This window comes from Ziziphus jujuba, chromosome 5 (assembly GCF_031755915.1).
Source record: "Ziziphus jujuba cultivar Dongzao chromosome 5, ASM3175591v1".
NCBI lineage: Eukaryota > Viridiplantae > Streptophyta > Magnoliopsida > Rosales > Rhamnaceae > Ziziphus > Ziziphus jujuba.
In genome coordinates, this window is record NC_083383.1 from 21003011 (window position 1) to 21012539 (window position 9529).

Consider the following 9529-nt stretch of genomic DNA (forward strand, 5'->3'; position numbering starts at 1 on the left):
ATCTGGCTGTATTTATATAGGGAGTAACCAATTCTCAAAAGGGCTTGTTATTAATCCAAAGATACAAAGCCTGTTTTGAGCATCCAAGTGGTGGAAGCTGTTACGGACACAAATAGCTGTTTTAGTGAAAATATGGACTCCGAGCATCCACGAATGGATCCAACACTTCTTGGGTTCAATGGATATCACCAAGAGGCCATGAAATTATGACAAATACAGAATCAAAAGCACCTAAAAACAGCTTGTATAGACAGCATCTCAATTTTGTCGAAAATGTGCTGTTTACCTGCTGGCTTTGACTTTTCTTCTTGTTCGAGTAAGTTTGACTTATTCCAACCAAGGGGCAACGTGGCAATCTACATGGCATATGGAAGCTGATTTGGAGCTTAAACAAGCTGGACATTAGTCAAAGATACCTTAGTAGTCAAACTAGTTAACTAATTTCCTAATTTGATTTTGACTTTTTGTTTTAGAAAATTATTTTTATATTTGATTTCTAATTATTTATTTGCTGGAAAAATCAACTTATGAAAGTTATTATTTTATTATTTTCATTGTAAATTAATCCAAATTAATTTAGGAAAGTAGGTGACTTTCGGCTAACATATTTCCTTTTCTCTTTGGTGGCCGGTTTTAACCTAAATTTTCAGGATTTATTGTTTTGTAACTCTAGTCTATTTAAGGCCTTAATTTTAAAGAAGAATACATCTTCAATAATATTCAGAATTTATTTTGTGGGGTTAAGGTTTTTCCATAAGAATTTGAACTTAATTGAGATTCGGGCTAATATAATACGGGTTTAGGCGCGAGTCAACCTAGGTTCGTATCAATCTCTCTCTCTCTCTCTCTCTCTCTCTCTCTCTTTTACCTTTTATTAGTTTTAATACATTTTTTTTCCACTTATCTCTTACTAATTTATAATCATTATTATTAAACATAGTTATCATCTACTAATTTTTAACAATATAATAATTAATAATTACAAATTTAAACAAATAATAATTATTTAAAAATACATAATTTAATAAGTTATCTCATACTATATCTATTACGCGTCCATATGTGTTTTAGCCCATTATAGACTCGTGTTGTGCCTTGCCTATGGGCTAATTTTTAGGGTCCAAGCACGGCCTACTATGTATTTGGTGCTCGATTCGACTTGGTTTGTGTCATACCATACCTTTATTCGCTTCAATTTTAACGTGTCGTGTTATATCGTACACAATTTTAACATACCATTCTCATGCTATGTTTATGCTACCTAGCCAGTTTTACACCTCTAACAACCTAAATTTTGAAAATTACCACATTGCTACTTGATTAATTATTTTTGTCGCTTTGTCTAATTTATAACATATGAATGAAAAGTTTAACAAAAATTTACCATTAGAGCTCAAATAATTGTCATACTTTGTTTTCCTTGATAAGTCTCTAGCTAAAATTCCTACAAAATAAACATTAAAATGCATGCAAAATAAACAAAGAATTGAAGGTCTCTAAGATACAGGTGTGGTACCAACCTACTAAGTACTAGTCAAAGACACTTTGACATTCAAGTTCTGTAAATCTTTGAATGCCTAATATTACTAAGATTTCAACACTGTATGTGTGTACCTTATGAAAAAAAACAAAAAAGGAAGATATTTATATAGGTATTGAATTTTCTTGGTCCTCAAAATGAAATGGCTCACTAAACCCTAAAGGGTTTGGACCATAAAGCCATAAATAAAGAAAGTAAGGTTTAATTTGGTATCATTGAGATTACGGAGCCTTAAGTAAGAAAAGTACGACTTAGTTTGGTATTGTTTAAATTTTGAAAACCAACTGTAGTTGTGCTAAAGAAATAATCTGTTAATTGTTTGTTAATTTGTATTAAGAAAAATGTTATAATGTATAAAAGTCACCAATAAAACTTTGTTTTTTTGGGTAATGCTGCATTGAGCATAAAAAACCTCTCAAAACAGGAGGGAAAGATAACAATATTACACTTGACTTAAAGCATCCTTAAAAGCACTATTAAAGAAGTTTAAAGGGATCTTCTCCAAAGAGGAGTCATCAAAATACAGATTGCAACCATTTTTAAAAAAGTATTTAACCACAACATCTACAAGACTATTAGAAGATCTCAGATTCCAATCAGAACCCAATTTGAATTGTCAAAACGATGTTGGATACTCAAAAATTCATACCTGGTTTACCAAATCTGAGGTCATCATGTCTCAATACTTTCAAAACAACCAACTTAGCATGAGGCCTAACTTGGTATTGCCAATTCTTCAAGACCGTAATTTCAAAAGTCCAATCTAAAGTCATGACTTCTACTTGAAGAGTATTTTTGCATGGGCACCTCCGAGGCTAAAAAGGAAATTTTTGCCTTAATCATCTCAAGCAACCATCACCATCACTGCATTTTGTTTTTAAAGGCTGCATCTACGTTAATCTTCAATCTACCTGCCGCGGGAGGTGTCCATCCTTCCTTATCCTTGTTACTACAAAAATTTACAGTGACCTTCATGGAATACACCATAAAATCCTCAACAGACCTTTCAAAAGCCCATATAGCATCTTGAATACTTATCTTTTTTCCTTAAAAATAAGTTTGTTTCTAAAAGACCAAGTACAATAAAGAAAAGGACTAAGCATGATGAGAATCCATTTGTACCCGTATAATTAACTACATGTTGGGTTGCTGATCCTATGCAACTGAAGATAGGACCAATTACAAAAGCACAAGTTAGGAGATTTAAGAAGAATCGGATTATCTTTATACAAGGTGTGATTAAATCTCAAAAAGGCATGATTATACTCGAAAATTCTAAGCATGTGCTAAGCATCCAAGTTGTGAAGGTAGAAATGGACTCGGGAAGCTGTTTTAGTACATTTAAAGACTTTAGGCAGCAAGGATGGATTTGATGGTCTATGAACTTGATTGAGCACACCAAGAGGTCATGAAATCATGCCAAGGCAGAAGCAAGGCTAACCAAACACAACATTTGCGTATACAATTCCAATATGACCGAATTTTGTTATTTTGGTACTAGGAAGGAGCTATCTTGTAATCCAAGCAAGTTTTGATCATTCCAATCAATGGCAATGTGTGGGGACCAATTCTCATCCTAATTGGCATTCTATATAGCATATTGGATCTAATTTGGAGCTTAAATTGGCTGGTTAATGGACAAAGACAACTTATTTGGAAAACTAGTTAACTACTTTCCAAATCTAAATTTTGACTTTTTGTTTTAGGAAATAGTCTTTTGTTTTAGTTTTATTTAATTAATTTCTGGAAAAATTAATTTAGGAATGTTGATATTTTAATATTTTGATTGTAAATTAATTAAATCCTTTTTCAAAATCAAGGAATTAATTATTCCAAAATTGTTTAGGAAAAAGACTTGTAAATTTCGACCACTTTCCTATTTCTTTTCTATGATGGTCGAATTTAACATAATTGATTTAGGATTTGAATTCTTGTAACTTTAGCCTATTTAAAGGCTTATTTTTCAATAGAACGGTAGTTTAGATTATTATTCAAAAATTATTTGTGATAAGAATTCTCTTTGAACACCTAAAATATCGAATAGAGATTGAATGTTTTAGTTTGACTTATCAATAGGATATTCATCACCTATTGTAGCATCTTCATCATATACCAAGATTTCTAAACATAAGTTGATTAGTGATCTAGATGACCATTAGAATTTGAACTTAATTTTGATCCGGACTAATTTAATACGAATTTAGGAGCGAGTTGACCTATATTCGTATCAAAACATAACAGAGACAAACGTGACCATCCACTTCATGAGACCTTCTTGATTAGGAGGGTTAACACACTAATCTACCAAGTCCTAAACATTTGAAATGTTTCAATCTTACAAAGCCCCCTTTGCTTTTGAAGGCTATAATTTTAATTCCTAACATCCGACTAGGAGATGAAACAAAAACTCCATACCAGCTCCATGAAAACCGCTGCTAGTGTCCATAATTCCTAATCTACTAGCTAAAACCTCCTTTGTAAGGATAACATTAGTTGCCACTTTTCAAAGAAAAACTTTCAATCTTCTATGCAATCTCAGATACCATAACTTCGTCCAAAAACTAGAAACCTCTATTTCCACTTGTATAAGTAATTGAAGCAAATTTTCCACAGAAAGCTCCTTTGACTAAGTCCTTCTCTATATGAGCTTATTAGAACATTGTATCCAAGGCTAACTTATCTGTAGGATAGCTTGAGCCAAATCCTCATAAAAAACTTGCTCAATTAAATTCACGCTTCAATGTCCAAATTCCACCACTCTTTGCCATTCCCCATCAACCACCCCATCCTTAGCCTTAACGATTCCATTACTAAGATTTGGAACCCAAAGGTCACTCCAAGGGTTGATACTAAAACCATCTACCAACTTGAAACAAACTCTCTTAAGTAGCACTTTCAGTATTCCTTTCCAGGCCAAATAACATCTGCTAGTTAGCTTGTACTCAAAGAACAAAGAGCCTTTAAGATAATGGCCTTTCAACATTCTTATCCATATGGAATCTTGATCATTTGTGACCTTCTAGGCCAGTTTTGCTAGAAAAGCCACATTAAAGCTCTCAAACTGACAGAAACCCAAACCACCCATCTCGTTCAACCTACACAAAGTATTCAAAATCTTTCAAATATAAGAATTTGTTACTTGAAATTTTGAACTTCCACTAAAACCTTCTGACAATTGCATCCATGTCCACACACACTTCTTTCAATATTTAAAAAGGGTACATGATGTAAGTGGGAATCGCTTGAACTATAGATTTGATAAGAGTAACCTTCCCTATCTTAGGGAAAAGTAGACAATTCCATCCTTCTAAGTGAGCTTGTACCCTATCTTTCAGCCTACCAAACTTTTTGAATTTATTCCTACTAAAGATAAAAGAATTTACAAGATAAATTGTTATCTTCCCCATTTCTTTGAACACCAAAACCTCCTTCATAGCTTTCTTATTCGTGCCTATTGCATTTTTTGAAAAATAAGTTACTCGATTATTCCACATTAGCTTCCTCACTTGACTAGCTGCAGTATTTATCAATGCACTTTTTAAACGTAACTGCATCCTTGGTATTGGCTCGAGTCATCATCAAAAGATCATCTACATATATGAGACGATTGATAGCTGGAGCATTTTGAGCCACTTTTATCCCCTATATCTTATTATTAATCTCTTTCCTTTCCAATAATTTAGTAACAAATTCTAAGCAAAAAATAAATAGAAAGGCGAAAGAGAATTGCCTTGTCTTCCTACTCGGATTAAACAATCTAATAGTACATTCATATATGAATACCATGTATTGGACCAAGGAAATGAAGCTGATTATCAATCTCCAAATTTTTCTACAAACCCCACGCTTTTAAGACTTTCTCCAAAAATCACCATTTGACCATGTTATAAACTTTCTTAAGATCTAGTTTTAGATTATCAAGCCTTTTTTCCTTTTGTGGTTCCTTATTTTACACAACACTTCTTATGCAACCATTAAATTCTCAACAATCCACCGGCTTTAATGAAAGCTCCTTGGTTTAGTGAATTAATCTTGTCCTTAACAATTTTAACTTTGTATCAATATTTTTGAAACAATCTTGTACACAAAGCTAGAATGACTAATCGGTCCAAAATGGCTAAGATGTAGGGTGTCTTATCTTAGGCATCAAGATAAATAAAAAAATTTGTTCACTGCTCTTGAAACTTTTCCCAAATTGAATACTTCCTTAACAATTAAGATCACCTTCTTTTTAATAGTTTTCTAATATTGGCAGAAGAAAATCCCTAAAAAGCCATCTTGTCCAAGATTTTTAAACAAACATAGGTCCCACATTGCTTTCTTAATCTCTTTTTAATCAAGCATCTTGATAAATTCCTCATTCTCAGTTTAGGAAATCATTGATTCCCTTAAACCCTCTAAACTATTAAGCACTATAAGGTGAGATGATTCATACAACTCTTTAGAATGCCTTTTGAATTAATCAGTAATCTATGGTTCTTCAAAGAACTAACTACTACCTTTCTTGATAATCGTGATCCGATTTCTTTTCCCCAGGATAAGACACTAGTATGAAAAAAACTTGTTGTTTATGTCCCCTTTATTTAACTAAAGCTCTTTTGATTTTTGTCCTATAATGGATTCTCATCAAACCCTTTGTTCTCTCAAACTAAAATACTCTTTTGCCTTATGCCATTAAGACCATCCATTTGTTGTAACTTAAGAAGTTCTTTTTAAGTTGTCAAATTTTAACTTGAGCATTCCAATCTCCTTTTGATTCCACTTTCGCAGTGCTTTTGAAGTGTTCACTAGAACTCTTCAACTCTATTCTAACCTTTCTGTCATCATTTCAAATATGGTTAACAAACTGGACACTCCTTTCATATGAAATCTAAACTTCAATAAATCAAACTGGTTTGTTTCTGAACGATTTTCTATCATTCGTCCTCATTAAAATTGTGCAAGGATTAAACTTTTGTACTCGAAGGTGTACCACACTCGCCATCAGAAAAAGGCTCACACAATCCTTGTCTACCATAGCTCTATCAATTCATTTTTAATTTGAGCTCCTCTTTCATGTCCATACTCTCATGTAAACTTGTAGCCTTTAAAGCCAACATCTAGAGCACTAGCCACATTCATGAATTGCTTTAAAAACAGTTATCTTTTCATAATGGTTTTTCTTTTTTCATAATCATGAACTTTTTCCTCCCCATTTCTCATTTTCATCAATGAATTCATTTAGATCTCTCACTACCATGCATGACCTCCATAGCTCCATGACGAACTAAACTTTTCACTACTCACACACTTTCCTTTCTTTCAAGACCCTAGTAATTCCAAAAGAAAAAGCTTAAGGAAGTCGGAGGGGCTTGATTTGGCTCGCCTCCTTGGCCTCATAAAAATCTCGGTTGCTTCTTAAGGACTAACCCTCCTCCATTGGCCTAATAGCTACTTTGGTCTTAGTCGAATTCTCTCTCCTTTTGGCTACTTGCTTCCTAAATCATGATTTGGTTTTGTGTCAAACATTATCTTCTAGTCCAAAACCACTGAAGAACTAGCATCCTAGTGATCTATAGTTGGTGTCGAGAAGCCCTCTTTAGTTTCTCCTTCAGTATCCTTTACAATCTCCACTATTTTTTTCTCATTCAATTGACCATCCTCTTGAATGTTATTATATAGCCTTTTTATTCTTAGGAATTTCCCTGCATGCCTAATCAAAAGAGTTGGTGTTGATCTTTTAGAGGAAAGTAATGGGGTTGCATCCTTTAACAGTCTAAACTCTCTCTCCCGAAGGCCTGTCAATCTTTACTAGGCTAAGGCCAAATAACTGTAAAAACTCCTCATCCAGTTAGCCCACATCTTACATCTCACATTCTTGGAAAGTTGCTAAATATGAGATAATATTGGGTGCCCACTTAGTTAATAGAGAAAGATCAAAATTATCACTTTTTACTTCCTACCAAATTGCCTATTTCAAATTTGCATCACAATTTATCTTGTACCATTTTAGCATGTGGCTTAGAGCATCCAATTCGGGGCACATGACTCAAGCTATAGAGAATCCTCGATCTCCATAATCCTGCTTCTGCTAGTTTCTCCCTTACTTTCTTCCTTGTCCTTTAGGCAAAAGTATAATTGCTTGTCTAGGTTAAACTTTTTGATAAGCACACCTTATCTATTTTTGAAATCTTCGCCTAATTTTTTGACCTTTCTCCGTTCAAACTCTGTTGCTGGAAGGTTCACAAAACACAAACTTTATGGTTTTTAACCTTAACCATTGTCCATAAAACCAAGGCTCCACTCCGATAGTTGCCATAATTGTTGCAAAGTTTTGGAATAAACACTTAGTAGTGACATGGGTAAGCATTCCACATTTGAAGCAAAAATTCACAAGGAGCTTATATTTGAGCAGGACCCAGAATTTTGTGCCATTTGCTTTTTCCTAGAAGAACCCAACAAGAATAAAATTTTCTACATCATATCCACCTTGAACCTTAGATATCTTCGAGCAACTATGCATCGTTGATTAACTAACACCGGGTGGATTTTCACAATCTTTTCCCCAATAATTATTGTAGTACCTTCATGTAGAAAAATTGGAAGGAGTCTACGACCTTGGACCATGAATATTGAAAATTGAAAAGAAATCTCCAATAGAAGAAGATCTGCCAGCCATTCTTTAGGAGCCATATGATTTTCATTAAGACTGCAAGGTCTATTACGAAAGATATACTCCTTATCTGCTTAATTCTTGAAAGAGAATTTGAAAACATTGTCTTGCAATTTTTGCCCTCGCCTTGAATCTCCAAGTTTTTTTATTATCTTTGTGATCATGAATCTTTGAAAACCCCTTGTAATGAGAATCTTGCCATTGAACACCTCATCTATTGCTTTTGTTGTTGACCCGTCTATTGGTTGCAAAGATAGGGGTCTGAAGAAGTTATGTAAATCTCTCAGCTTATTCCTACCTATTAAAAAGAAAGAACTCACACAAGCCAAACTTAACCAGATAGGTAGCCAAAGGGCACCTTTGATGATGGATCTTCAAATCTCAGACCATCATGGAAACTGAGTATTGTAGTAGGGTTTTTTCATAGGCTAAATTGCTTAGTCCTATTAAGTGTTTGGTAACTTACTAAATTGAATTTCTGTAAGAATTAATATTACTAAAATTGACATATGTTACATAATTTTTTTTTTAAATTATAATTTATATGTAGTTTTGTTAAGATATTTTTTATACTAAAATTGAATATAAAAAATATTGTTAAAAATATAAAAAAAATTATCAATAGTTACATTAAAGTTTTATTTAAGTTTGCATTTATAAGAAAGTTTTAATTTAAGTATGATTGTTTGATTTAATAAAAAGTAAATATAATGTAGTATTATATCGATTAAATAAGGGAATTTTAGGGATTCAAGTTTATTTATATTGATTATAAAAAAATAAAAATAAAAAAAATTAGATTTTTAAAATCACCATTTCTACTGATTTTAAAAGCAGCTCTTTAACTACTAAAAATTATGAAATAATCAGAAAAACATTATTTTACCAAACATGTTAATGCTCCTAAATTCTAGGAAAGTTGATTCTAGCATTTCCAGAAGCAATCCCAAGCCTAGCCTAAGATCTAGCATTCCCATTATTACTCAATTCAACATATCTTGAAGATTTTTTTAGACCCAATGTCATTAACAATCAATATCTTTTTTGTCTTGCGTTTAATTAGTCTAATCTCATCAATCATCCACCCCTACTTATGCCGATTTACCTTGATCCTAACTATGCAAAGCTCGGATAGACTAAGGCAAAAAAATAGATCCCTATGGCTCAACATTTGAACACCTACTCCATTTTATGGCATTCTTGACCTTAAAAGTCATAGGTATCGAGCAAAACCGAGGTTGTTATCTCGGTAATGAAAAATATATCGCTTAATCTTTACTCTGTCAAGCTATTTTTGACTTCTAAATTAGTAACAAGTCTCAATCAAAATATGAAGT